Source organism: Vipera ursinii, assembly GCF_947247035.1.
Source record: "Vipera ursinii genome assembly, chromosome: Z".
NCBI classification, from domain to species: Eukaryota; Metazoa; Chordata; class Lepidosauria; order Squamata; family Viperidae; genus Vipera; species Vipera ursinii.
In genome coordinates, this window is record NC_139517.1 from 65,992,263 (window position 1) to 66,005,794 (window position 13,532).

Below are 13,532 nucleotides of genomic sequence, written 5' to 3' on the forward strand. Positions count from 1 at the left end.
TGCCTGGTCCACTCAGTTTCAAAAGAAAGCAATTCAAACTTGTCCTGAACCTGAAAATTACCCACTGCCTTATGTGATCCCAACTGCTCCTGCTGCATCTGAAGCTCCACCCCTGAGTTCAGCTGCTGCTTTCTCCACAGCCCCTTCTGTATCTTCTCTGTCCCTGAGTTCATCTGCTGATTCCCCCACAGCCTCCCTTATCTCTATGTCTGAAGATGAAGATCTTGATGAGGGATCGTCATCTGCTGTGTGGATTCAAAGCCCTTCTCACATGAGACAGGGCAAAGTCTATGCTAAACAAAATCACTTGGAGGAGAAGAAAATATGCCCGCTGTGACAGGTGCCAGCAGCGAGTGGAAAAATGGTCCTGGTTCACACCCCATTCACCACCATGACCTTTTTAACTGGAACACTAACTTGCTACCATTTAAAGAATCCCCCCAGCAGTACGTTGATTTATTTCAAAGGATTTTTGCCACCCAGAAGCCAACGGTCCCTGATATAGACACTTTGTTATCTGGATTGTTGGGGGATGAGGACAAACATCAGGTTTTGAAAAAAGCCTTGGAGGAATATACTAAGGGATGGAAGGAAGCCACCATTGATGGTCAAAGAGACATTGAACAGTGCCCAGCACCTGAAGTTGGTTTTTCCAAGTTTTGAATGTTATATTAACACTGATGGAGGATATGGTGCCTTACTGAATTTTCACAAAGCCATTCTCCATGGCATTAGAACTGGGGTCCCCAAGAGTGATAATTATTATAGAGTGAATCAGATTTTCCAGACAGCACAAGAGAGCCTTACTGATTTTATCAACTGATTAAAAGATGGATTTTGTTGTTATACAGACATTGATCCTGATAGCCCAGCCAGTGAACCACAAAGTGCCCCTGATATTCGGCGCAAATTGCAAAAACGTGCTTCACCCAGTGCCCAAACTTTTGAACTCTTAATACAAACTGCTTTCGGAGTTTATGTCCAGAGGGAGGAGGCTGCAGAGGGGAATGAGGAAGACAATATGAAGAAGCATGCCCAACTTTTGGCCGTCACTCTCCAGCCTCACCAGGCTACCCTCCAGTGAGACCAGTGTGCCTTTTGCAAAGAACAAGGTCAGTGGAAAATATATGTCCAAAGAATCAGGGCCATGGACAGGGACGAGGCCAATTGTCCTGGAGGGGACGGGGAGGATTTCCATCCAATAGCAGGGAACCTGCTAAAATGCAGATGTTTGCTAATGATGGCTATCCCTCCCAATACTGATGTGGCTCCAGAGGTCTCGTTTCCTCCCCCAAACCTCTCTTAGAGTTGCAGGTAGTGGGGAGGAAAGAGGTTTTTCTTGTAGATACTGGAGCAACTTACAGTGTCTTGCAGCATGCTCCTAAAGACTGTTTGAGTTCTCAGACCACTCCTATTGTTGGTGTCAGTGGGCAAACTGAAATGGCTCCCTGCGCCATCCCTTTGTGTGTGACTCCAAGCCAAGGACTCAAAGTTCAACATTCATTTCTGGTTTTACCCCAATGCCCTATTAATTTGCTGGGCAGATATTTGCTGGGGACAACAATCACTTGTCAACCCCAGGGTATTACTTTGGATTTTCCAGCTTTGCAAGCTTATATTTGTTATTTGATGCTAGTGCACCTCCTGCTTCTTTTCCGGATTACATTTCCCCTGAGGTTTGGTCTCATGGAATCCCAGGATTTGCTCATTATGCTGTCCCTCACTGAGCTGATCTTCACCTAGGGGCCCAATCTCTTTCCTTATGGGCCTCCGAATTGGCATCCATGGGTTCATCCAAGCCTTTTTAAAGAATGGGATTTTATGAGCCACTCAGTCTCCCTGGTCCACTCCAATCTTCCCAGTTCCCAAGCCTGATGGGTCTTGGAGATTGGTTCACAACTTAAGAGAAGCCAATTAGCGAATCCTTGCATCCTGTGGTGGCAAATCCTTATACTTTACTCACCACTCTCAGCCAAAAACAACGATGGCATACTGTAATTTGACTTAAAGGATGCTTTCTTCTGTATACCTTTGGCCCCTGAGTGTCAAGACTACTTTACATTTGAGTGGGAGTATCCAGAGACAGAGGAAAGGGACAATTGACATGGACAAAGCTCCCCCAGGGCTAGAAGAACAGTCCTACTGCTTTTGCTTCTGTTTTGGCTTGAGATTTGGAGGCATTTTCTGCCCCCTGGTATACATGAAAAGAGCATGGTAAGGGGAGAGGGAAAGGAATTATGGATGGAGCCTGGGTTGTTGTGTATGAGTCATTATCTTGGAATTGTTTTTTGGTGCTATCTTATGCCTGGTACAAAGACCTGATCTTTTTGTTCTGGAAATGTATAAAAGGTGGAAGACATCTTTCCTGGTTGTTGCCTTTATTCCTTTACCAGCCATGAAGAGGAATTGGGCAACCCCTCTCTGTTTTGATCAAAATAAACCTCAGCTCAGAAGTTTCTTTTGGCTCTTAAATTCCTGAGTAATGCTGGGACAATTGTGAGGCTAAGTGGAAAACCTTACACTAACATAACAAAGTATTAATACTAAATTCTGCAAGATCATTCCAGCAAGAACTCTTTCTCTCTTTGTCTTCCCCCCCTTTCTCTCCCTCCCCTTCCCCCCTCTCTCTTATTTGACTTTGTACATTCTTAATATATGTTACAATTTCTAAAGTTTCCACAAAATTACATAACTTGATTTTGATTATAGTTATTTCCTTTTGGGTAAACTTTGAAATCATAAATCTGAGTCTTAATCATAGCATAATTAAATAGTACTGTAGCCAGGCTTTTTGAAGTAGTAAATCTCACTAGTTCAACAGTGCCATACTATAAATCATGAGAATTCAACAAATCTTTTGCCAAATAAGTGAGATCAGGATTTTTGACTTCTCATATTTTATGACTTCTCTAAACTGTTTGTGCCAACTGTATATAATTTAGCACATTTATTGTTGCCTTTTCAAGCTGTTTTCTTCTAAAAGCACTAAGGCTCTGTTTGGTTCAGGTAGACAATGACTCAGAGTGGTTCACAACGGAAAGAGTTTATTCAATACACATAAGTCAACTGACAACTGTCAAATGTTTCAGGCTTTTATACTAGAACTGTTTAAACTGTATCCAATCATCAGTCACTATTTTCCCGCTTCTTTACAACTTTAACCAATAGTTGCACCAGAATCTCCCGCTTCAAAGAACCTTCTTTGCAACCTGCTATTTACATGTTTGCAACTATCTACTGACATAACACCCCTTACCCCCCAGTTGTTGTTATTTATTGACATAGTCTCTTAAGTATTTGGGTGGCCTATGGACCCTTGATGGATATCTACTGCTTTGAATACCTAAGTCATCGCTATCATATTGTCTGCTTGGTTGGCTTACACTGGTGGATCCGGACTCTAGAATTGTTGGCTCAGATGCTTCTCTGCTAACAAGTTGTGACTGTTGTTGTGTTTGATGTTGATGTTCAGCTAATGCGGGCCTGCTCAAAGGGGGCAGCTCCCAGTCAATTTGACTGTGTTGTTGGTTAGCTGTGGACGCACTGGTTTGAATTTCTGCTTCCCCACTAACTGGCAGGTTGTTATAATTAAGCCGTGATGCAATGTTCCCCCCGTGTATACTTTGATCCTCCTCAACTGGCATGCTACCAATAGTTCTCTTCCTTAGCTGATCTATATGTCTTTTGCTTACCCTATTCCCTTCCCCCTCAATAGTGTAAGACAAAGGCCCCATTATATCAGTGACCACCCCTGGGACCCATTTGTCCCCCTGTGCATAATTCCTGGCCCAGACTAGATCTCCAATTTTGAATGATCTGTTGGGAATGTCCGGTTCAGCACTTGATGGTAGTCTGTCAGGATGTAACCTGTCCAGTTTGGTGGTTAGCCTTTTCCCCCACCTCATCTCTGCCAGGCTTTTTCCGGTAGCCGTGCAAGGGGTCGTATGTTGGGTCAGCAAGAATTCTGCCAGTCTTTGGTGCCAATCGCCACGGATGATTCTCTTTAATGCATCTTTGGTGGTTCTCACGTTGCGTTCAGCCAAGCCGTTGGTGGACGGGTGGAAGGGTGCTGATGTTGCGTGTCTAATCGAGTTGGCCCTGAGGAAATCCTGGAATTCAACAGAGGTGAATTGGGGCCCATTATCTGACACAATTACATCAGGTAACCCATGAGTGGCAAAGAGGCCCGTTAAGACTTGTATTGTTTTACCTGAAGTCATTGAACTGACAGGTATTACCTCTAGCCATCTAGAGAAACTGTCCACCACTACTAGAAAGGTTAACCCTTGGAAGGGTCCAGCAAAATCAATATGAATCCTAGACCAAGGATTCCTGGCCAATTCCCACTTATGAGTATGTGTGTGTTGCAGCTCAGGTCTAGAACGCTGACACAAATAACATCCAGAAACACATTCTTCTATGTCCTTGTCAAGTCCAGGCCACCATAAGTGACTTCTAGCCAATGCCTTCATACGTACTATTCCAGGGTGGCCCTCATGTAACTCTAATAAAATTGTAGATCTGTGGATTTCAGGAATGACAACACGGTTGCCCCAGAGAATACATCCCAAATGGGATGATAGTTCATCCTTCCTTCTAAAATATGGAACGTACTTGGCATCCGGGTTAGTACTTAGCCACCCACTAAGGACCCAGGCCATGATTCTTTTTAGGATATTGTCTTTATTGGTGGCCTCAGCTATCTTTTTAGCAGTTAAGGGGCATTCAGCAATGTCCTGTAAAGACATAATTTGTCCCACAGGAGCAGGGTCTTCCTCAGTGTTGTTTAATGGCAGTCTGCTAAGGGCATCTGCATGTCCCATTTCCTTGCCAGGTCTGTGTTGAAGGGAAAATGAATATGCTGAGAGGAAAATTGACCACCTCAGCATCCTGGGCGACATTATTTGGGGTGTCTGTTTATCAGTGGTAAACAGTCCCAATAATGGTTTATGGTCAGTGAGTATGGTAAAGTTCCTACCATAAAGGTAATCATGGAACTTTTTTACTCCTGCCACGATTGCTAATGCTTCCCTATCGATCTGTGCATAATTCCGCTCTGCTTTAGTAAGCGTCCTGGAATAATTTGAATACCATGACTGTCCAAGTGGCTGATAACAGCCCCCACACCATAAGGTGAAGCATCGCATGCTAAATAAATTGGTTTATTTTCAATAAAATGGGTTACTGTTGATTGGCTAGAAAGAATATTTTTTAATGTTTGGAAACTGACTCTATGTTTGTCAAGCCACTGCCACGGGGTTTTTTTATCTAAAAGTCTATGTAGAGGTTCTGCTATAGCAGCTTTGTGTGGCACGAATGTGTGGTAAAAATTAACTAATCCAAGGAAGGCTTGTAATTCAGCCTTGTTTTTTGGTTCTGGTGCCAATTTAATTGCCTTGATTTTATCAGGGGTAGGATGAATTCCATTTTTGTCTATCCTAAATCCTAAAAATTCAGTGGATTTAACCCCAATACAGCATTTCTCCTTTTTTAATTTTAGTCCAGCCCTCCTAAACCTTTCCAATACCTGTTCCAGACGCTCAGCTAATATTTCTTCATTTCTTCCAGCTATAAGAACATCATCAAAATAAGGGCATACACCAGGTATGCCCTTTAAGGTCCTCTCCATCACTTCTTGGAAGATGCCTGGAGCTGCTGCAATACCAAATTGCAGTCTGTGAACTCGGAATGCCCCCTTGTGGGTAACTATAGTCTGAGCTTCAGCAGCCTCTTCAGAAACAGTTAATTGCAAATACGCCTGCGCCAAGTCTAACTTGGCAAATATGGCGCCATCCTGTATCGTGGCGAGGACCTGCTTCACCGTCGGGACCGGGTAAGCGTGTTTTTTCATTCCAAGGTTCAGGGTGGCTTTGTAGTCAGCGCAGATCCTCACATCCCCATTAGGTTTAAGGGGTGTGACGATCGGCATTTCCCACAAACCACCCTCGACTGGTTCTAGGACGCCTTGGCCTACAAGCTTATCGAGCTCAGCCTCGATTTTTTGCTTAAGGGCAAAAGGCACCCTTCGGGCCTTAAGCCTGATGGGTTTAACCGACGGATCTAAATTAAATTTAATTGGGGGCCCTTTGTATTTACCTAAAGACCCATCGAATACGTCTGTGAATTCATCGCAGACTGATTCGAGGGTCTTATTTTTAATAACTGTGTTTATTCCCCCTATCCAAATTCCCAGGGCAGGGAACCAGTTAAGGCCTATTAAACTAGTTCTATGGCCTTCAGTAACTATTAAATCTAATGCTCCCTTAAACCCCTTATATTTAACACTAAGGGTAATTTTCCCTTTAATTTTTATTGGGGTTTTTTGGAAGTCGGTCAATTGGATTTTGGTTGAACTAAGTGGAATCTTTCTGCCACTTTTTTGTTCAATTTTTTTAAGGGTTTCACTAGATATTATGGACACTGAGGCCCCAGAATCTATTTCCATTTTGTAAGGAATCCCTTGCAATTGGACTATAATTTTTAATTTTTCACCCGGAAAATTGTTAATTTTTCCCTTCCTAGTATGATTGACTCGCGCCACCTCCCCGCGGTTCGGGAATTTAGCCCTCGGTCTAGGGGTCTCTTTGCCACTATAGTAAGGGGTTACCTTACCTTCGGGCCAAACGTCGACTTCATGTAAGCGATTGTCGCGTGCACGACCCCTGCAAATGGCTTGAATGTGGCCGGTCTTCCCACACAATCTGCATCTGGCGGTACGGAATCTGCAAGTTGCACGGGGATGATTGCCCCCGCAGCTGCCACATCGGTTGTCGTTGTCGCGCGGTCTCGTTGCAGTGTCTCTCAGTTGTCGTTGGGTTGCGGTTGCTTGTCATTGCGGTGTTGTGGTTTGGAATCGGCGGTTTGGTTCAGGGCCGTCGCTTCGGGATGGTTTTGCTGCCATTTTTCCAAGCCGTCTGGTGACTTCGGCGATGTCAGCTTCCCATTGCTGGTCCACCTCCCCGCAGTCCACAAGGCCTTCTTGATTAATTTCGGCAGACGCAGCCATGCTATTGTGGGGGGGGGTCGCGATACCCGGTGGATTCATAAGTCAAGAGTTCGTCCAGTACTTCTTGCAAATCGCCGGTGGGCTTGGCGATAATTCTATTTTGTAGTTGCTCATCTCGCAAGCCTAGTACCACTCGGTCCCGGATCCTTATTTCCAAGTTGTCATATTTGCATCGTACTGCGGCTTCTCTGACTGCAGCAACGAATCTTTGGATCGATTCGCCCGGTCTCTGATTTCTTTTTTCGAAAATGCGATGCCAAAAGAGTTCTGATCTCCTTGGCGTGAAATGCATTTTTAATTTGGCTAACAGATCGGCATATGGAACGCTTGAGACCGGCTGTGGTTGACAAAGTCCTACAGCGATCCGATACACCGGTGTGCCGCATATGGTCAGTAAAGCTGCCGCCTTTTTTTGGTCATCTGTTATCCCGTTAACAAGCAGGAACCCTTCGACCTGTCCAACATATTCTTCCCAGTCCTCTGGGAAGTTTGGGTCGAATTCTTTCACGGACCCGATTTGCGCCATTCGGAGGATTGTTGATTCCGCCGCGGCCGCTTGTGGTTGACTGTGACTTCTTTTCAAATTTGCCGCCTACGCGCAGCTGTTCTGCTGAACCTTCTCTGGTCCTCCGTCTATCCCACCTTCGTCGCCAGTTGTTTGGTTCAGGTAGACAATGACTCAGAGTGGTTCACAACGGAAAGAGTTTATTCAATACACATAAGTCAACTGACAACTGTCAAATGTTTCAGGCTTTTATACTAGAACTGTTTAAACTGTATCCAATCATCAGTCACTATTTTCCCGCTTCTTTACAACTTTAACCAATAGTTGCACCAGAATCTCCCGCTTCAAAGAACCTTCTTTGCAACCTGCTATTTACATGTTTGCAACTATCTACTGACATAACAGGCTCATTTACTGAATAGATAGTATAGTGCAATAATTAATATATTAATGTAGTTTACTAAACTACAAATCTTATGGTGAAGAAACAAGACAAGAAAGCAGTAAAGGATAGTAAATGAATCAGACTTGAAAGAAATATAAATTTTGATATTGTTTTCCAAGAAACACAATATTTTTAGTTAGGGATCCTGACTCTCTTCCTAGGAACTCAGAGGACCTGAGTTATCCTATTGTATTCCATATCTTGCTGTTTTCATTTCTTTTCTATTGCTAGGATCTATACACCAGTGGTTTTCAACCTTTGTGGCTTGGTGGTTGGGCAGGGAGGGAGAGGGGAACTGAGCCATGTGAGTGGCAGGCTGGCACACATGCAAATGTACGTGCAGCTCAACTTTCACGAGCTGAGCTGTGTGCACATGTGCACGTGTGCCAGTACCACTTGCATGTCGAATTGCGCATATGTGAGTGTGGCAGCCCGCTGCTTGTGCGGCCTAGTTGCAAATTGACCATGCAATGGTGGGATTCAAATACCTGAACAACTGATTCTCTTATTGGATGCAGGCCAGGGCCTCCAAGGCCTGGAATGGACTTCCAGAAGTGGCATGCATTTGACTTCTGGTGTGCCATTCTAGGCTTGGAAGGCCTCCAGGCCTCTGAGGCCTAGAATGGAGTTCTGGAAGTGGCATCCATGCACTTCCAGCAGGCTGTTCGAGGCTTGGGAGGCCTTCTCCAGACCTCCAAGGCCTAAACTAAACTAAACTGGAAGCACTGTGCATTAAGCCGGTTCTCCGAACTCAGCAAAATTTAGCTACAGGTTCTACCGAACTGGTGTGAACTGGCTGAATCCCACCACTGAGACCATGATAGTGAGCCATGGCCTGGGGCCTGCTATAGACTACTCTCTTTCTTTGATCTCCTATTTGTATTTTATATTATCAATTCACTAGAAGAAGAGTTTTATTATAGGCACAGTGGCAGCAGCACTTTATCATAGGCAGTTCAGATGATGAATTATCATGAACATCAGATCCCCAGTAATCTGGTGCACAGAAGAGAAATTGCAGTCTTTTGTGTTGCAATTAAGATATTAGAACAGGATCAAGGACATCTAGCTTCAATTCATTCATGAAACCTCTGTGGGACAGGTTAAACCAGTCACTCTCTTTCATTCCAACTTATTCAAATGGACATTGTGAAAAGTTAGAAAAGGAGAATGTTATGAATGCAGCCTTGAGCTACTAGAGGATAAAATCAGGATATAAACCTAACCAACTAAACTGCAATGAAAAGAAGTTTCCATACTGTTCTGAATTATTTTTCAGTCCAACAACATCATTACACTGACTTCAAATGCTTGCTGTTGCAGTTTATATTAAGCACTAAATCATTCTAAGATTATAATGAGGAATTGTGTGAGAATCCTTTAACTGAAAGCAATTCTGTTCATAATTTTCAAAGTCAGAATGCAGTATTACTAATGAGTCACTGTTGAGTCACTGCTACTTGTTTAACAGAAGAACAAACAAATGAACTGTGATGAATTTATTGCTTGAGAAAAACATCAGCTACATAGATTATTGCATTGTGAAAAAAATGAATTCACAATAGTATGCTAACTCATCCAAATGAACCTAAGCCAAACTAGATTGGAGAAACTAATAGAGAATAGGTTAAATTTATAAATATTGTCATTTAGTTACATAATCTGAGTCCATTAACTGGCTCTTGTTGATGGTGACATTGTCTTTGCAGTGCATCTCTTCAGTCTAAGAACATGCTTCCAAGGACAGAGCCATACAATATTCCAAGAGCTTATTTTTCTGCATTATATAGCTTTAAAATTCCAATAATTTTCTTTATTTGTCTCAGTGTAATGGTATGTAGGAATGGCATTGGGAGAAGAGGAGGGAAGGATAGTGGCTAGAGGATGATTACAGAAGAGAGGGTAGAACCCACAGCTGCGTAATGAGCAGGCAAAGACACCCAGAAAAGAACCTCTATAACTTCTCCAGCTCTAAAAGTGATGACAAGAGATTCGTACTCAGTTTTGCAAGATTCTTTTAATGTAGTCTTTCCATGAAGTAGAATTAGTTTATCTGGTTGTGTTTCCTGGGTTTATCCTTGTTTATCTGGTCTGTTCTACCTGGGAAGGCTGACATTCAAAAATTCAAAAAAATTTATATGGTGTGATAGTATTATCACCTTTGGTTGTTTCATATTGATCTACATAAATTCTGTCACTATTTTTCTGCCATTTATTTTTTGCTTTAAAATTGTGAATACTACCAAAATTCAAAATAAAGTCTTTCAGGGTGATATATGTAACACATTAAAATGTTATTTTTTAAAAAAGTCTAAAAGGTGATTAAAAATTAAATTTTAAAATAGATTTAAAATATTAAAATAGATTGTAATAAAGAACAGCAGAAAACTGCTTAGCCTCTATTCCACATACACATGCACATACAACATCAACATATTAATATTAACTTCCTAGGAAAATAAAAATAGTTTCACTGAGTTCCTAAAAAGCCATAATATAGCACCAACGTTGTTTGGTGAGAATGCACTCTGAAGTTGGAAGTACCAGTGTCTCTTTCCCGAACAGCATCTTGCCACCTTGCCTCAGGAAGACACACCTGGAGTGGGACTTAGTTAAGAAATAGGCGGTACGAGAAGGGACATTCTACTACTATGATAATCCACTTGTGGCAGTTCTGCTGTTTGTGCACAGTATTTGTTACATTTTTAGAAGACCTGATGTGACTCTTGCCTGAAAGAGATATAAAGCCAGAGACAGATAACTATAAGGTTGCTCCTGCACATCAGGTAGATATAATGCTCATCCTTAATGCCTGAAGAAGCAGTTCAAGGACATATAGCTTAAGTTGTAATATTTTAAAAAAGCCACTGTCACTTCAGTCTTCACTTTAAATTAATCATTCTTCAAAGGTTCAAGCAAAAGAAGAAAAAAGAAATATTGATAACCTTCAGTAACCTTCAGCTGCATGTAACTTAAACTGGATGATATACATTTGATATAGCCAAGAGATTTCACTTCCTATACATTCTTGGAAACTTTTTCCCTTCTATAATTAGACTAATTAAAATCCATGTGGTTGCATGAAATATATAAAGCAAAAATACAAATCAAGGCTGATAGCTAATCTAGCTTTGGTTCACTGCTGTTCCATTGCAAACAAAAATGAATATTGAAGTTTCACTATAGAAGGAAATCCATTATGCCAGTAGTTCCTAATCTCTTGTTCAAGGACTCTGAATGATTGTTCATGGTATGTATGTATGTATGTATGTATGTATTTATGTATGTATGTACAGTATGTACGTATGTACGTACGTACGTACGTATGTATATATATTAGTATCCCACCTTTATTATTTTTACAAATAACTCAAAGTGCGAACATACTCAATGCATATTTCTCCTATTTTTCGTCCAATCACAACCCCATGAGGTGAGTTGGACTGAGAGAGAGTGACTGACCCAAGGTCACCCAGTTGACTAGAGCAGTACTTAAACTCATGGTCTTCTGCTTTCCAGCTTGGTGTCTTAATTTCTAAATCAGACTGGCTCTAAAAAATATTAGAGCTGATTCCCAGTACAGGTATATGCATAATGTGCATGTGTGTATGTGTATTTTTACAGCCTTTGCCCAACTTCTTGTGTGCCAGTTGCACTCTTTCCTGGATTGTGAGACCCTGTGTGCAGATACTTATATTCTGGTCATCTCTTGTTGGATAACTGTAATACGTTTTTCATGGGCTTTCCTTGAAGAGTACTTGGAATGTACAACTGGTACAGAATGCAACAGTGAAGATAGTTCTGGAGGCTTCTGGGCTGGCACATGTAACATCACTATTGTGCAAGCTGCACTGGTTACCAGTCCAGGTCCAGGCCCATTTCAAGGTGTTAGTTATTACTTTAAAGTCCTTTATGGAATAGGTACAAGGCTATCTTGCCCAGCAGAAGTGACCTGTCCCACTTGCTCCAATGGAAGAGGCCTATTCTGGATCCCATCTGCCAAAAGTTTTTGGCAGGTGGAGTCAAGAGAAGAACTTTTTCTCCTGTGCCCCCCAACCTTTAGAATATTCTCCTATTAGAGGTGAGGTTAACCCCCACACTCCTGGTATTCCAGAAGAGCCTTAAAATCTGGCCTTACCATATGGCCTGGAGCTCCAATAAGGCTGCTCTATACTGGAGATGGCTAACGGGATAGAGAGAAGATCCCCACCCGCATGTCACATATCTTCTTGGTTTTTAGTCATTATATAATGTTTCATAATTTTAATAGTTCTGTATGATTTTTTTTATCTTTTTATGCCAAGAGTAATTGCAACAGAGTAAAGGTAAGGTTCTACATTTAGGCAGAAAAAACCAAATGCACAGGCATAGTATAGGTGGTACCTTGCTCAATACTAGTAACTGTGAGAGGGATCTCGGAGTCTTAGTGGACAATCACTTAAATATGAGCCAGCAGTGTGCTGTAGCTGCCAAAAAAGCCAACACAGTGCTAGGCTGCATTAACAGAGGGATAGAATCAAGATAACGTGAAGTATTAATACCACTTTACAATGCCTTGGTAAGGCCACACTTGGAATACTGCATCCAGTTTTGGTCACCATGATGTAAAAAAGATGTTGAGACTCTAGAAAGAGTACAGAGAAGAGCAACAAAGATGATTAGGGGACTGGAGGCTAAAACATAAGGAACAGCTGCTGGAATTGGGTATGTCTAGTTTAATGAAGAGAAGGGCGAGGGGTGACATGATAGCAGTGTTCCAATATCTCAGGGGGCTGCCATGGAGAAGAGGGAATCAAGCTATTCTCCAAAGCACCTGAAGGCAGGACAAGAAGCAACAGATGGAAACTAGTCAAGGAGAGAAGCAACCTAGAACTAAAGAGAAACTTTCCGACAGTTAGAATAATTAATCAGTGGAACAACCTTCCTCCAGAAGTGGTGAATGTTCCAACACTGGAAGTTTTTAAGAAGAGACTGGACAGCCATTTGTCTGAAATGGTATAGGGTTTCCTGCCTGAGTAGGGGGTTGGACTAGATGACCTCTAAGGTCCCTTCCAACTTTATTATTATTATTATTATTATTATTATTATTATTATTATTATTATTATTATTATTATTATTATTATTATTATTGTGGTTGTTATTATTATTATTATTATTATTATTATTATTATTATTATTATTATTATTATTTAGGAAGCATATAAATTTAAAATAAATAAATAATATGTACCATACAGTTGAACATTAATTTGGGCAAACTCTGGGAGACAGTGGAGGAGCCTGGTGTACTATGGCGTATTGCGAAGAATTGTACATGACTTAGCAACTGAACAACAACCTAACCATACAATTAACAAATCACCCAGGTTTCTCATTCTACTTCGGGAGAAGGGCGGTATACAAATATAATAAATAAATAAATATTCATGTTTAAGATTTCATGAAATATTAGCACTGCTTTTTTTTGATCCTATAACATTTCAAATGGACACACTGACATCTTGTGAGATTTGAGGATTCCAAACTGGTCACTAAAAATTTATGCATCTATATGAATATTTTTTGTATCTCTAAA

General features: G+C 41.5%; 1 long non-coding RNA gene across 1 annotated transcript in view; it reads left to right on the forward strand.

Moving 5' to 3' along the window:
• Positions 1 to 850: 850 nt before the first annotated feature.
• The window catches only part of LOC310649678, a 31,757-nt gene continuing 19,075 nt past the window's right edge, over positions 851 to 13,532 (forward strand). The window contains exon 1 of the long non-coding RNA XR_014494285.1: positions 851 to 1,112. This is a non-coding gene — a long non-coding RNA (uncharacterized lncRNA). The remainder of the gene's footprint in view (positions 1,113 to 13,532) is intronic.